This window comes from Acinonyx jubatus, chromosome C1 (assembly GCF_027475565.1).
Source record: "Acinonyx jubatus isolate Ajub_Pintada_27869175 chromosome C1, VMU_Ajub_asm_v1.0, whole genome shotgun sequence".
NCBI lineage: Eukaryota > Metazoa > Chordata > Mammalia > Carnivora > Felidae > Acinonyx > Acinonyx jubatus.
In genome coordinates, this window is record NC_069381.1 from 33188554 (window position 1) to 33205916 (window position 17363).

At 42.1% G+C, this 17363-nt stretch overlaps 1 long non-coding RNA gene across 1 annotated transcript in view; it reads left to right on the plus strand.

Moving 5' to 3' along the window:
- Positions 1–11798, plus strand: part of LOC113599396 (uncharacterized) — an 84431-nt gene extending 72633 nt beyond the window's left edge. Inside the window, exons 3-4 of the long non-coding RNA XR_003420231.2 lie at positions 680–749; positions 6151–11798. This is a non-coding gene — a long non-coding RNA (uncharacterized LOC113599396). The remainder of the gene's footprint in view (positions 1–679; positions 750–6150) is intronic.
- Positions 11799–17363: the final 5565 nt, after the last annotated feature.

Below are 17363 nucleotides of genomic sequence, written 5' to 3' on the forward strand. Positions count from 1 at the left end.
GGCATTTAGGATCGCTTGGGAGGAGGGCTTGAGCCAACAGGCACCAGGCAGCAAGAAGGCATGGGTTAAAGTGTAAAAGTGGGCAGGTGAGGTATACAGTCAGGAGGGCAGGCGGGTACCCATTGGGCACAGTGGGTGATAGGACTGGAAAGGTGTCTGAGCTCTATAGGAGGGTCCTCGGAGGCTGGGGAGAAGGACGTGGACTTCATCCTAGAAGCGTCTCTGGCAAAAAGACAGGTTGAGGGGGCACCTGGGTGGTTCAATTGGTCGAGCGTCTGATTCTTGATTTCAGCTCAGGTCTCGATCTCAGGGTCATGAGTTCAAGCCTGTGCTGGGCATGAAGCCTACTTAAAAAAAAAAAAAAAAGGCAAATTGGCAGCGTAGCAGAATGGTTAAGGGTTGATGCTCTGTGGTCAGGTCAGATCATCTGTATTCTAATCCTAGTTTCAAGACGTTAGCAACTATAATTATATAACCAAAAAGGGTTGCTTAAACTCTCTATACCTCACTTTTCTGAGGAGATAATAATGGACGTGGAGATAATAATAGTACTTCCCTCATATGGTTGTTGTGAGGAATTCATGAATAAGTGATAATATAGGTAAAGCCCTCAATGCCTGACACATAGTAAGGCTCAATCATGGTTCTGATGATGCTTATGATGTAATCTATATTTCAGTCTAGGCTGCAGGGAGCGAGTGAAAGCAAGGAGACCAGTGGGGAGCCCATGGATGCCATGCGGATGAGAGGTATGAAGGTGTGTGATGATATCCCCTGAGTGGATAAGGGAAGGGGGCGGAGTGCTCAAAAGGTCTGGGGTGTTGCCGGAAGGTGGGCAGAACTCTCCCACTGAGTGGCTGTGGGGTGTGAGTGAGAGGCAGACTTTGAGAACGGCTTCACCAGTCATGGAAGATGTGCTAGGGTCTGTGTCAGGGTTTGGAGAGGAGGGATGGATTCCAGAAGTACTTGTGAGGTGACTGACAAGGACCTGGGTGGTGGTGGGAGAGGGGATGGCAGTCTGGGCTGAGCACCCATGGGCAGACAACAGACGGGGACTGGGGTTGAGTGTGGGGTGGGCCTCTACAGGACTTGTTATCAGGCTCAGAGCTCAGGAGCCAGGTCTGGGCTGGTGATGGGAGTGAGAGCCATTCGATAGGCCCATGGTGTGGGCAAGGTCAACAAGGCAGGCTAGAGATAGAGGGAAGGGCCTTGGGAGCCAGGAGCCCCTTCTGAGAAGCAGAACCTTAGAGAAGCAGCAGCCAGAAGACTGAGGAAACCCCAGTCAGCCACGGTCAGAGGGGGCGAGGGAAGAGTGTGCTTCAAGGAGGAAGGCACAACCATGAGAGCCCCTTGCTGGGAAAACTGGGAGGGATTTGGAAAGAAGAGACAGAGCTAGAGAGAAAGTGCAGAGCCGTGGCTTTTGGCCATGAGGAGGCCACCAGTGACCTTTGTGGAGTCCAAGCTGGAGAACAGGGGGCAAAACCCAAGCTATGAGGAGGTGGGGGATTAGTGAGCAGAACTGGGGGAGTGGAGACAGAGGTGGGGGTCCCATATGCCTGGAAGCTTGGCTGAGGTAAAGGGGGAACAACAGATGGCCTCCAGGCCGGAAGGTTCTAAGACTCAGGGTGAAGGGGAGACAGGAGTTACCTCCTTACTTTTCAGGTGGAGGAACTGAGTCTTAGGAGCGTTCCAGAGCTTGTGCAAAGTAACAAGAAATTAATGTGGAGGACAGCCTGAGATCTCTGACTCTTTATGTGGTAGTTTTTAAAATAGACACTTGAAACAGTGTAACACACACACACACACACACACACACACACACATGCATTGTTTTCTGATCATAGAAGTAAAACATGCTTGTTGGATACATCCAGAAACACACACACAAGTGCAAGGGAAAAATGTAAAAAACACCTATAATTCCACCACTCAGAGACAAGCATTTTTCCCATTGTGTGTTATAACCTTCCACTTTTTTCTCTGCTGATATACATAAATACATACTAGGATCATGTACCTGCAGTTCTGTAGATACCTTGTCTCATCTAGCAATATGCTTTTCCATAGTAATATATATTCCTTGAGAATTTTTTTTCTTTGTTCACAGTCTACTGAGGGAAACCAGACTCACGGACAGGATCCTATAGCAAGCAATCTAGAGCAGATTAACGAGGCAGTGTCTTTTCAGGGTGTCTGGGGGCCATGGCTGGAATGTTGGGGGTTGGGAGTGCAGTGGGATGGCTCATGGGGTCCTGGATTAGTCATTGGTTCACTGGGTAAACTATTTGTCCTCTCTGGGCCTCAGAATCCCAGAATCTCAGACAAGTCTCTTGAGGCCAGCTGCCACCACTTGTAAAGTGGTTGAGGGAGAGACATAGAAAATGAAACTGCTGTTACCGTTGTACTTCTGCAGGTCATTATACTCCTTTGAGCCTCAGTTTCTTCATCTGAAAAGTGGGAATCATGTTTACCTACTCTGGCTGTAAGGAGTCTGGTGAGAATCAAATTAGATTAACTATTAAAATGCCTAAGAATAACTAATATTTGGGCAATGTTGTGCTATTTACCACATTATTTCACTTACCATTCCAGCAACCCTATGAAGCAGGTACTATTTTTGTACCGTTTTTTTTAGCCGAGGAACCAGGACTTGGAGAGATGAGGTTACTTGTTCAAGGTCATAGGAAGTAACTGGTAGAGTTGAGATTCAAGCCCAGGTCTCCCTGTTACCATGGATCTTTGTATCTGGATCCATGGATCTGTACTGCACTGTTCTGACATGGGGCGTGCAGGCCTGACTGAGGAGGAGAAAGACTGGCCACCGTTTGGTTTAACTGCTGTTGGCCAAGGCACCGCCATCTGTGGGGAGTGGTCGCCCTCTGGTGTTCTAAATGTGACATGTCTGGACAGACGAGAACTAGCAATCTGCCCGTCCCAGAAGAGAAGTGGGGTAGGAGGAGCTCCCAATAACCCCAACTCATCCTTTCAGAGTTTGGGGGTTCAGGGAGAGTTAGGGCACATCTCACCTGACAGTTCACCGGGCGCAAACCTGGGCCGCAGACAGCACTGGGTAGAAACTTTGAAGGAAGAGGCACAACACTTGGTTGTATTTTGGTGGTAGCACTGGCTACACTTGGAAATACTGCTTTGACCCTTTTATCAGGTAACTCAGAAAATTCCAGTTTGGACTAGGACCTTGAGAAAAGAGGGCTCTGCAGTTGATCTGCCAGCTGCCCTGCTACTCCAGCGATTTGACTAGCAGATATGATGGTGCCCAAAGTGTCTATGGAGAATGAGGACATTGGAGTCTTTGGTAAGCTCCAATAGACAGTCTTGGGCCGACTTCTAGGTTTTATTTTTCTTTTAAGTTTATTTATTCATTCATTTTGAGAGAGAAAACATGAGTGGGGGAGGCACAGAGAGAGGGGGGGAGAGAGAGAGAGAATCCCAAGCAGGCTCTGCACTGTCAGTTCAGAGCCTGATGTAGGGCTCGAACTCAAGAAACCGTGAGACCATGACCTGAGCTGAAACCAAGAGTCAGACGCTTAACCCACTGAGCCACCCAGGTTCCCTCAGACTGCTAAGTTTTAAAGCAGGGCCAGAGAAATCCTCTTTATTTGAAAAAATATCTCCGGGGCACCTGGGTGGCTCAGTGGGTTAAGTGTCCAACTTTAGCTCAGGTCATGATCCCACGGTTCGTGGGGTCAAGCCCTGTGTTGGGTTCTGTGGTGACAGCTCAGAGCCTGGAGCCTGCTTCGGATTCTGTCTCTTTCTCTCTCTCTCTCTCTGCCCCTCCGCTGCTTGCACTCTGTCTCTCTCTCTCTCAAAAATAAACAAACATTAAAAAAAAATAAAAATAATAAAAGTTTAAAAAAAAAAGAAAAGAAAAATATCTCCTGGTTTGCTTCTGAACCTTGGTAGAGACCAGATGCCCAACCATGTGACACTAAGAGACTTTGTGATCATAGCTGCCTGTCATGAGCTGGTATTATTGGATCACTATGGATTCACTGAGGCATGAGGCTGGGTGGACACAGCAGCAATGCCCTGTATGACGAAAGTAGTCATTCGAAAGTCATGAATAAATTATAAGAACAAGTGTGTCAAACACACACGTCATTTCCTCATGCAATTCACTCTATGGCTTCGCCAAGTAGTCCCTATGACCAACTGATGGAGGATGAATAGATCTGAGCTTGGTTCACAGATAGTTGAGTGTGGTTTGCTGCTGCTAGAGAGGACTGTTCCTGAGGATAGACCCTGTTAGTGATGGTCCTGAAAGACATGAGTGAAAGAAAAGGTTCCCAATGAGTCAGTCCACTTGGTCATGGATTCCCTATCAAGGGAGAAATGGTCCGAGATACCTATACATATTAATTTCCCATTCCATGATGAACGGCTCTGCCAATTGGTCAATGGCCAAGAAGGAACAAAGACTGAGAGTCTTGGGGGAAGAGTTATGTTAATGGGCTTATGGGAGTGGGCACAAAGCATGCAGATCTGTGACTTACATTAATGTCTAGAAGAGAGCAGTCACTTAGGACACTTAAAAAAAGCACACATGACACCTTGGCCTCTCTCCTTGGCCATCCTAGAACTTGCTCAGTGAGTCCAAAGATAATGGCCATGGTGGCATGGATGAAAATTCTGCATGGGATCAACTACATTCACTCCCTGTCACTAAGAATGACTTAATGCTTGAACTTCTAACATCAAAGAATGATGCACAGCCCATGATATGGTACCGTTCTTCGGAGAGACCTTCCAGCAAGTAGCTGGCACACATTGGATGCCTTATACCTTGGATGAGGCCACAATTTCTTCTTGCTAGAATTGATAATTTGATAGATTTTCATTCTCTGACGCATCACCTTCAACAGCACCATTACCTGAAATCTTACAGAATGCCTGTCCATTGTCATGGCATATCTCATATATTGTCTCAAGTCAAGGGACCTGTTTCATGGCAAAGAACATTAGACAATGAACTGATCGCTACATGAGTCACTCATGCTTCACTCATATGCAAGGAGTAGATATCCTCATATCGCAAAGTAGCCTGCCTGATGTAACAGTGAAACCACTAAGTGCAAGCTCCGCTAAAGCCCCAGCTTGGGGGCAGTATCTTACGGGTATTTGTGTGTGTGTGTGTGTGTGTGTGTGTGTGTGTGTTGTATATGTGCTGAATCAATGGCTGTGTCCCTAAATCAGGAGAATATCCAGGTCCACGAACAAAGGGATAGAATTAGGATTAGCTCTCTCATTGTCAATCCTGGCGGCCTGCTTAAGAAATTTGTGCTTCCTCATTCCTGCAGATGGAGGCTCTACCAGGCATCCTGGTTTCTGGTTATGGTGGGAAAACACTTTCTCTAGAGGACACAGTAAATTTTTTGTTGTCTTTGATGCTGTGACTCCTACTTAGCGGTTTTAGTTTCCTCATGCTGGTGGACCAATGGTGAAGAAAAGAGATCCCAAATAGGCAGTGGTAATTGCCCTGATTCACATTAGGACTTAGGGCTGTTAGTACACAATAGGCGAGGGAGCAATATATCTGGATGCCAGAAGATTCATGGGGGTATCTCTTGGTGCTTCAGTGCCCAGTGATAACCATGAATGGGCAATTGCAACAACCATGGCCTAAAAAAGACACAGCAACTAAGGGCTAAGACCCACTGGGGATGAAGCTCTGGTTCATCCCTCTAGGCAAGGAACTGAGACCAACCGAAGTGCTAGTTGAAAGTGAAGGAAATCCGGCATGGAGTGTGGAGGAGAATGGTGACGAACATCAATTATAGCCTGAGGATCAGCCACAGGATCAGCCACAGCTTCAGTCGTGTGGACTGGATCTTGGGTTGTTAAGCCTATTTAAGTCATTGTAGGATATTGCAACTGGCCATTATCCTGAAGCATTGAGCTTGCACTTCTTCTCTTAGGTAAGAGGACTTCTTGTTGTCGCATGTGTTGCAAATCTCATAAGAGGGTGTGAATAGACATGAGTGATGCAAGATGTGCACATAAGCCCAATGTATGTGCCTTCCTAGATTTGCTCATGTGCCCTTCCTAGGCCCTAACCACTTACTGGATGGTGGGACTTGTCCCCTCTTGCCATGCCTCATCTCCTGACACTTCCAACTCTCTGGCCTCTTTTAGGCTTTCTCTTGCTGTCTGTTCCATCACTTGATCTGGGGGAAGCCTGCTACTGGCATGACACGAAGACAGTCAGGCAGCCCTATGGAGAGACCTAGGTGGTGAGGAACTGAGTTCTTCTGCCAAAGAAGAACCATGTGAAGGCACCACTGGAAGCCATCCTCTGGTCCCAGTCAAGCTTTCAGATAACTGCAGCTTTCCTTGATGTCTTGACTACAACTCGGAGAGGCTGTGAGCCAGAGCCACCCGTAAGAAGCTCCAGAATGTGGGACCCACAGCAACCGAGATAGTGTTTGTCATTTTAAGCCAAAGTTTTGGTGGAATTTGTTTTTCAGCAGTAGATAACAAATACGGTATCTTTATGATATCCCCAATGATTCTTGATCTTGGCGTTAGTATTATTATTCCCATCTGCAAAATGGGGATAAAAATTGTGTCTCATTCATAGAGCTGTTTGTGAGGATGTAAAATGCTCAGAATGGTGCCAAGAACAGAGTGGGGATTCAATAGATATTAATAGTAGTAGGGGTAGTAGTAATTTCAAGATTCAAAATCCCAGAAAAGAGAATCTGATCAGCCTGGCTTGGGTTATGTGCTCTCTTCTTGGGCAAGGAAGCACAGGGCGCTTTGATTGAAAGCCCACTGAGTCTATATTTACTCAAAGGAAATGAAGATGTTGCTGACAGATGAAGGGGCAAAGGTTGCTAGGCAAGCGAGAGCAACATAGGTTACAAAGGGTGTGCGTACTTTGAAGGTTCCTTATACATAAAGCCAAATTGCTTTCCAAACATGTATCAATGTCCGCTCCTGCCAGCAGCAGGAGAGCCTCCTTCTCACTCCATCTTTGCTAACATTGCTATTATCCTGAAGAAAAAAAGAGCCAGTTTAATGACTCTTATTGTTGCTTAAGTCTACACTTCTTTACTAGTGAAGTTGAACATGTTTCCATGTTTCAATGGCCATTTGTATTACCTGTCTGGTGAATTAAGGAACACTCATCTAAAAAGTGCAATTTAGAATTATTTTTATAGATTTATGGGAATTATGGATGTGCTAATAGTATCTAGTTAGTTTTTTAAACTTTTTGCTGACAGTGTTACATTTTCAACAAGGGAAATCGATCAAGCTTTTTATTTGTTCTATTCTTTTATGCTTGGAAAGTCTATCACGTTCCAGAAGTTAGAGAACTATCTATCTACCTGTATTCTTTTGGTGAATGGTTATTTTATTATTTTTGTTTGATTTGAATTTATGATTTTGACATATGGTATGCAATGTGGGTCTTAAAACCAGATTATTTTATTTTATTTTTTTGTGGACTTATATGTTTTAATGTCTGCTGCCCTTCTCCCACCCTCACAAGTGGAAGGGTTTGGAAGATTACCACTCAAATGTATGTTCCCAAAGTTCTCTATGTTCGAGTTCCCACTCTGAAGCTTCACAGCAACCAAAGTGAGCACAGAGTGGACAGTGGGGTGTGTGTTTAAGGCCACAGAGTTTTGAGTCCTCTGGGGAGTGGCAATAAGGTATAGGAGTTCTTCGTGGAAATGGGAAAGAAATAGTGATGGGCGGCAGAGGAAAAGGCATCTCCTTCTTGAAATCCTGGTGTGGAGGCCCAAGGTTTCTTGACTCCAGCTACCAATGCTGACAACTCCTTCAAAGAGAAGAACGCATCAGCCCCTTTGCCGTGTGCTGTCATCGGAAGGGCTGATTTTGCTGGCAGTCTTGGAGGGTGGGTGATAACCTGTAAGTTTAGCTGAAAGATAAACACCAGCTTCAACTTACACCTGAAAGCCCAAAAAGCAAAGGAGTGGTCATTATTTACCACCCATTTGCCACTGGCCCTCCAGAACAAAAACTTGTGTGATTTTCACCTTCTGCTGGATTGCCACTGCATAGGAGTCCCCCACTCACACCCAAATTGCAGTCTATTTAAGAGGATGGTAGCTAAGAGGAGAGGGACAAAGCTGAACAGTTACAACAGGTGGGTGCTCTCGGGGCTAAGGTGCAGTGAAAGAGAGAACCGTAACAAAAGACCAGCCAGAACTCCTAAGATGATGCAACTGAACCTGAAAAAGGCTTTCCAAAACCGTAGGACAGGATTTCGGAATTTAGAGACTTGGTAGGTTGGTTAAAAAGTATGGTTGGAACTGAGAACTGAATTACCATTCTCATTGTTTTAAAAAAAAATCTTATAATCCAGTATAAAAATACAAAAGAAACAGAAATCTTGAGTGGAAAAAAGTAGTTGACTCTAATGATAGATCTAGGAGGCTGAGCATGCTAATAATAGGAATTACAGGGGGTAAAAAAGGGAAAATAGATGGAGAAGTAATAATTAAAGCACGAATAGAAAAATGCAGCTTTGTCCAGTTAAGTGTGGGCTAAATTTACCATTGAAAAGCCCACGCTAATTCCAGTTCCTTGGCCTACATGTGACAAACACACATGAGTGTATATAATTAAAAGAAAAAAAAAAAGAGGGATTATAGATGAAAACTTCCTGGAGCAAAAGAAAGGTGAGCCTTCAGATTGAAAGAGCTCAAATAATCCAAGGTACCATTTTTAAAAAAGGCAAAAAGTCACTTCCATGGAAGTTTCTAAACTTCGAGGATAAAGAGAAAATCTTAGAACAGGTTACCTACAGAGGGGAAAAAAGAATCTGGCTAATGTTGGCTATTTCATTGACAACAATGAGGGATAAAAGAGAGTTGGTCAATGTCTACAGACTACTGAGCACAACAGATTGTGTGATCCAATAATCCTAAATCCAGCAAGGGCATAACTCAATTGACAGCACAAAAGAAAAACATATGAAGATTCAGAGAAACTACCACATATGGACTCCACCTAAGAAAAATATTTTATCAAATTGAAAATTGAATTAAAATAGAGATTATCAAGATTAAAGAAGCTGTCTAGTACAGGAAATGGGGGTGAGCAACAAATCTGACAACATACATAATTAAAATTGAATGGATGATATAACATGCCTGGGAATCTCAAATATTACTTGTGAAGGATTCTTGAAACAGAAGACACATGATTAAGCAAAACCCACAATAGACTGTATTCTTAGAAATCATCTTACTACCTTGTGATTCTGCTTACTATTAGATCAGAATGGGAATAAAATGTATGTAATCAGATACGAGAATGAATGTGGGATGGCAAGACCTACAATAAAAGCAAATGTCTTTGAGGGAGCCTGGCTGGCTCAGTCGGAAGAGTGTGTGACTTTTGATGTCAGGGTCATCAGTTTGAGCCCCACATTGGGTGTAGAGATTACTTTAAAAAATAGATAAATAAACTTAAAAAAAAAAGTTCAAATGTCTTTGTATAAAAGTCAAATATAGAACAACCAGACAGAAGATAAAGCAATAGAGGACTTCATAATAACCTAACTGGATCTAACAGGCATATATACAACACTCTACCCAACAAGAGTATACACATTCTTCTCAAGTGCACTTGGTGTATTTTCCAGGACAGACCATATTTTTGGGCCACAAATTGAGTCTCGATGGATTTTAAAAGATAGATATCATAGAAAGTGTCTTCTCTGACCATGATAAAATGAAGAACATTGATTCTTGATCTCAGCTCAGGTCTTCATCTCAGGGTCATGAGTTCAGCCTCATGTTGAGCCTACTTAAAAAAAAATAACTGAAGTAAAACTTCGAAATTCACAACTTTGTGGAAATTAAACAACACACGCTTAAAGAACCAACAGAGCCAAAAGAAATCATAGGGAAATTAGAAAATACTTACACATGAATGAAAACACAATATAACAAAAGTTAAGGGATGCAGCTAAAGCAGGGCAAAGGGGGAATTTTATAGCTATAAATGCCTACATTTAAAAACAAGAAAAGTCTCAATCAACAACCTTAAAAATTTACAACTTAAGGAACTAGAAAGAGAATAACAAACTAAACCCATATAGCTAGCACAAGGAAGAAGATAATAAAGATTAGAGTAGAGATAAACAAAATAGAGAACAGAAAAACGACAGAGAAAAAGAATGAAACCAAAAGTTGGTTCTCTGAAAAGATCAACAAAATTGGCAAACTTTTTGCTGGATGGACTAAGAAAAAAAAGAAACTCAAAGTATTAAAATCAGAAATGAAAGTGGGGACATTGCTACTTATTCTACAGAAACAAAAAAGTTTGTAAGAGGGAGAGAGAAAAAAATGAAGTTCAACACCAATATCTGGAAACGTTTGTATGAACAATTTGACCCTGACAAGTTAACTGGTCTTAGATTATCAGTGTCAATATTTAGTATAAAAAGTTTATGTATGTAATCAAACTTTGGAATTCTACCAAAAGAGGGTGTTTCTTTAAGCATTAGAAATATACCTAAAATCAAGGTGTCTGCAAAAGTGAATGGTGTGTTTTGTTTTGTTTTGTTTCCTACAACTGGAACTAAAAAATTTTCTCCTAACTTTTAGTTTTGATATAATTTTGGACTTGCAATTTCAGAAAAGCTGGGACAGAGTTGTATCAATAATACCAAGAATCAATTGTTTACACTTTGGGATTTCTCTATGTGTATGTATAAATTTTCTGAATTTTCAAGAGTAAGATGACACTTTACTCCTAAATATTTCCATGTATATATCCCCTGGACAAGAGCATTCTTTTAATAACTCATTATAATGATCAAAACCAGGAAATTAACACTGACACAATCCTATTTTCTAATTTACAGACTTTATTCAGATTTTTCCAATTGTCCCAATAGAGTCCTTTATAGCAAAAGGAAATCTTTGACCAGGCATTGATTCCAGTTGTCTCTTTAGACTGAGTTCATCAGTCTTTTGTTCTTCATGACAGTGAAATTTTTGAAGGTACGGATGCATTAGTTTCCTCCCGATGCTGTGACAAATTATCACAAACTTGGTGGCTTAGAACAACACAAATTTATTATCCTATAGTTGGAGGTGGGGCATCCAAAGTGGGTCATGGACTAAAATGAATGTGTTAGCAGGACTATATTCTGTTTGGAGGCTCTAGAGGATAATCCATTTCCTTGCCTTTTCTAGCTTCTAGAAGTTACCTCATTGACCCAAGGCTTCATTGCTCCATTTTCAGAGCCAACAATGTTGACTGAGACTTTCTTAAACTGTTAGAGCCATCTATCTGGTTCTTGCTTCCTGCCTTCTTCCACTTATAAAAATCCTTGTGAATACATTAGGCCCACCTGGATAATCCAGGATAATCTCCCTATCTCAAAGTCAGCTGATTAGAGAAACCTTAATTCCCTTTGACAGGTGACCTAACATAGTCACAGGTTCTGGGGATTAGGATTGGACATCTTTTGCCTACCGCAACAGGCCAGTTATTTTCAACAATGCCCCTTAATTTTGCTTTGTCTGATGTTTCCCCCATGATTAGATTAATCTTTGGCACTTTTGGAAGAAATACCCCAGATGTATTTTGGTCAGTCAATCGTGTGTCTGGAAACTTTGCTGAATACTTGCATTGGTTTTAGTCTTTTGATTATTTTGACTTTTCTGTGTTTGTTCATATCACTTCTGGACAGTCACAGTATACCTATTTTCTTCACATTTCTATACTTATTTTTCTCATTATATTGACTGGGATCTCTAGTACTGTGTTAAATGGTAATTAGGATAGCAGACCTCCTTTCCTTATTCTTGATATCACTGGTAATGCATCTAAAATCCCGTGCTAAGTACAATATTTGCTATAGGTTTTTTTTTTTAAAGCTTATTTATTTATTTTGAGAGAGAGCGAGAGCAGGATGTGAGCATGAGTGGGGGAGGGCAGAGACAGAGGGAGGGAGAGAATCCTAAGCAGTCTTCATGCTGTCAGCACAGAGCCCAACTGGGGGATCCAGCTTATGAACCGTGAGATCATGACCTGAGCCGAAACCAAGAGTTGGACGCTTAATCAACTGAGCCACCCAGGGACCCCTGCTATAGGTTTTTTAATTTATAGATCTTATCAAATTAAGAAAAGTCCCTTCCATTTCTAACTTCCTCAAAGATTTCATTAAAAGGTATTGAACTATGTAGGGTTTATCTCCTCTTCTTTGAAATGCATGTGTCTTGGGGCGCCTGGGTGGCTCAGTCGGTTAAGTGTCCGACTTTGGCTCAGGTCATGATCTCGTGGTCTGTGAGTTCGAGCCCTGTGTCGGGCTCTGTGCTGATGGCTCAGAGCCTGGAGCCTGTTTCCGATTCTGTGTCTCCCTCTCTCTCTGACCCTCCCCCATTCATGCTCTGTCTCAAAAATAAATGTTGAAATGTATGTATCTTACTAAGGCATTCAGAGTTCTTGTCAGTTTTCCCTGATTAGGTACTATTTTTCTTAAGTTTATTTATTTTGAGGGAGAGAGTGCATGTGAGTGTGAGCAGGGGAGGGACAGAGAGAGAGGGAGACAGAAACAGGCTGTGCACTATCAGGCCAGAGCCAGACCCAGAAGCCAAAGTCTGGAGCTTAACCGACTGAGTCACCCAGGGGTCCCCGCTCATTAGGTACTATTAACATGATGTTTATTATTAAAGTGATGTTTTGTAGGATGGTCGATCAGTCCAGGACCCTTTGGGTTTGATTGTAATTCAGGACAGAAAAATCAGGATAGTCTCAGAAAATGTGACTATGTAAGCATTCTTAATTCTTGAAAAAATATACTATCTCCAAATCCAACTCAAGGTGGGTGTTCTTCTGTACTCCTGAGGCACTATATGCTCACTCCTATCTTGGGAATTATTGTAAGAGTTAAATTTAAGTGAGACAAAGATACTCAAACTTTGTTTAAATCAGAAATCCTGTAGTGTCATTTTAACTTTTTACCTCTATGCATGTATGAGAAGAGAAAAATGCCAAAGATCCTCATCTGGATTAACCAGAGAAAGTCACAAATATTTATATCTTCCAGAAAATAGGGATGTCAACAATTATTAAGGAAGATGTCCAATCATTAAAAGTCTTTTAGAGATTATGGATTATTGTCATAGGACATACCAGCAATCTCAGAAGCTCCGATGTTTTAAAGGGCTATCTTGTTAGAAATAACATTTGCGAGAACAATTGTGTGGTGCACAACAGTTTCTTTCCTTTTTTAAATGTTTATTTATTTTTGAGAGAGAGAGACAGAGACAGAGACAGAAACAGAGACAGAAACAGAGCATGAGCCGGGGAGGAGCAGAGAGAAAGACACAGAATCCGAAGCAGGCTCCAGGCTCTGAGTTGTCAGCACAGAGCTGGATACTGGGCTCAAACTCAGGAACTGCAAGATCATGACCTGAGCCAAAGTTGGATGCTCAACCGACTGAGCCACCCAGGAGCCCCCAGAATAGTTTCTGCTTATCCACAGCTGTGAAGAAAAAAGGAACATTTTCTCTTCTTACCTACCTAAGAGTTCTTTCGCCAGTAGTTAGAAGGACCTATAATTTGATGGCTTAAGCATTGAAATTCCATGAATTAGCAATGAAAAAAATCTAAACATCAGAGACACAAAACTTACCATATGGAATAGAAAAAGACTTATTAATACATAGAATGTGGGGCATATCATGGTTGGCATCTATTAATTTGATCCATATAGAATGCTATTTTGTATGTAAAACCAGTCAAAGATTGGCAATTTCATAAGGTCCAATCTAACACACTCTGGGGTATGACTGATGAATTATTTGTCCATCAATCCTGCTGGACTGTGAGCCCTTGGCAGGCAGGAACTATTTCTTGTTTATCTTTGAATAAAGATAGTAGTAGCACATAGTAGGCGATCAATAAATGTTAGACTTTGGTTCTTTGGCTCTTTCCTTTAATAAATGAATCCATTGAGGACATCCTTGCTGTGTTGCCATTTATTTCTAAAGCTAAACTGGCTTTCCAGTAAACATGCAAACACAGGCTTTCAGATTCTCTTCTTTGACTGTCTTCCCAGAATGATCCGTTGGTAGAGGTTCAATCGCTACTTTCCAGTCCTGAATCACCATCAAAAATTTGCTGTTTGTTTAAGGAACAGATGTTTACTGTATTACTTTATTAGAAACGAGCTCCTGGGAGGATTGACTTTTAAATTATTAAACCTCTACTTTATTATTGATACTTTCTCTTCTGATTCTGCCACTCTCTAAATTGGAGGTCCTAGTACAACCTGATGCAGCCTCTCTCTATTACCTGGGAGTTTAGGCAGGACAAGACTCCAGTTCAGAGAGGTAACTAATGCCCTGGAAAGTGTCCCGTGCTTGGATGGACTCAGGAGTGGCTTCTCTTCTGGGTTTTATCATTGGCTAGCTGAGTGACTTTGGGCAAGTTAGCAACCCCATCTAGGCTTATTTCTTCAGCCAATAAAAACTAATGGTCATGTCAGTAAAAGCTCCTTGCATGTGAAAATGCTCTAACAAGTGAGAGATTAGTAATACTAGCAGTAGGACAAAAAGGAATTTGGTCTCCATTCAGACCAGACTTCTGTGGTAGATAAGGGAGTCTGAGAGGGGTCTAAGGCTGCAAAAGAATGAAACAGATGTGTGTTCTCCTTTGGCTTTAGCTTTGATGCTAATCATCCCAGCACCAGTTTGCTTTTCCATCCTTCAGTTGCCCGTGGGCAAAATGGGGATGACAAGAGCCTTACAGTACCACTGGGAAAATCTCCACTAGAGATTTGTGCCCTGATGCCATAAGGTGTCCTACTGTATGCAATGAATTAATGTCTTTACTAGGCATCTAGACTGATCTTGGCTATGTGTCATCCTTGAGGGAATTGCAAAAAGAGTCCCTTGAAATCATTTTCTGCAGGGCTTAAAACTTCCACGGAACTCTAGCTGAGAAAGGAGCATGTGAAGGCTCTTAGTGTTCCATAAAATGCAATGGAAGAAACACATGGTGATTATAATAAAGTTATTGGAATGTCATTGAGCAGGACTGGGCAAGACGTTAGGTCCAGTAGCTGCTTCACATTGGCTGCCGGGACCTTGGGGAGGCAGTGCTCCAATGGTCAGGCTCTGGTGCACCTCTGGGCCTTGAAGGCGGAACCCACATGAAGTCTGAGGGGTGGGGTGGGGGTGGTGATGCTCCTGGGTCTACGTCTCAGCACCCTGGCTTCTCCTCGGGAACTGTGGTAAGGACTACACCTCCCAGTTTACTGAGCAGCTTCTGGGGGAGGGAGGCCAAGTGAGTGAGGCCGGCAGGTGGCTGAGTTCTGGGGTCCCACGTCCCAGAGTGCAGAGGGGGCATTGCAGAGCTGCCTGTGGTGGGGGGGGGGGTGCCAGGAATATTTTTGGTAAGGAGGTGGGGAGATGTGACTGTATTTTCTAAAGCTATAAACTCTGTATAGATGTAAGATGATAGGGTTATTCTTTTGAGAATGTCATTACTTGATTTTCTTTTGCTAACCTGAGGTGACAACTGGGTCTTTGAGTCATTGTACAAATCACTGATATTTAATGATGGGTGTTTCTCTTTTCTAGGAGGAGTGGAAGTATGTACATCTTGCTTAGGGGCAACTTTGTAGGGATATGATGCCTGCAAATTATTGGAACATAGACTCTGTTGGTAAGAATTCATTTCCCTCTTGGGGCACCTGGGTGATTCAGTTGGTTGAGCGTCTGACCTCAGCTCAGATCATGATCTCATGGTTCCTGGCTTGCAGCCCCACATAGGACTCTCTGCTGTCAGTGCAGAGTCCACTTTGGTTCCTCTCCCCACCCCTCTCTGCCCCCCCCCCCCAATAAACATTTAAAAAATTAAAAAAAAATCATTTCTCTAATTAGGAACTGTAAGATTTCTTATAAGTAGACTTCCATGAGACTGGGTTTATCGGTCCTTTACAGCCTTAAAAACTGATATGAGAGAGGACATTCTGAACCTATCTCTGACAGAAGAGTTTCAGTATCCTAAAGTACTTGTAATTTGCTTCTCATCTGCAGGCCTTGCTAGAAAGGAAGAGAGAAAACTGTCATCTAATAGGCAAATTATTTTTCACACATCTGTTAATAAGACCCATCATTTTTTCCTGAACTGCCCTGACATTATTAAAGTCATTTGTGCCCAGGGGTGGGGGCAGATGATTTATATCACTCTTGCTTTTCATAACAAGAATAGGCTAATGCTAGAATATCATTTAAATTAGACTGAGATCTTTTTGAAATTGGCTGAGGCACTTATTTAAATTGGCAAATGGTTTCCTTTTATAAGAGAATTATAAACAGTATCTTGATTGATGAATTTGCTAACTGTCCTTCCTGCCTTAGACATCCATTAGCTAAACTGTATAATAACACATGCAAAGACACACCAATGTGCTTCTAATTTAAACCCTTTTTTGGTGCTAGGAAGGCCAGTGCAGAGATCTCACTTGGAGGTCTGAGATTTCCTTTAAGTGACTTCTTTGAAGGGCCTGCTTTAGTAGCTCGTTGCCTCTATTTAATTGGGAGAATTTCAGGATGGAAATTAAATCAATCTCAAAATGTGTTTTAAAACTCTTTTTCTCACGCTACCTTTTCTTTTAGTTTAATTAGTTTGATTCTTGTTCTTTAAAGATTTTTTCTAATATTTCTTTTTTTTTTTTTTTTTTTTGAGAGAGAGAGAGAGAGAGAGACAGTGCGAGCAGGGAGGGGCAGAGAGAGAGGGAGACACAGAATCTGAAGCAGGCTCAAGTCTCTGAGCTATCAACACAGAGGCTGACGTGGGGCTTGAACTCACAGGCTGTGAGATCATGACCTGAGCCGAAGTTGGACACTCAGCCAACTGAGCCACCTAGGCGCCCCTAGCTTCGTTCTTTCTGGGTGTCTATTTATTCTCTATACCTTGAGCTAAGTCTCTGAGCCTCTGATCTAAAGTTCTTTTATCATTTTTTTAATTTTAAAAAATATTTTATTTTTAGGTCATCTCTACACCCAATGTAGGGCTTGAATTTACAACCCCGAGATCAAGAGCCGCATACTCTACTAAGTCACCCAGGTGCCCCTAAAGTCCTTTTAAAACCTGTTGATTCTTTGCCTTTGCATTCACATAGATATCACCTTTCATTTATAGCAAATAACCTATTTTTTAAAGGAAAGTTTCTAGTCTTTTTGTATTTATCATGAAAACAACGAACTTTGCTTTCTTTAGTCTCTCCTCTGTGAATAGTCAGCCTTCATCTATTCTCGTAGGACCCTGACCTGAAATGTCTCAGTTAATGTATAGGTCACAAGAGACTTTCTCCAGAATATGTTTGTACGTGGCTGATCCTGAGT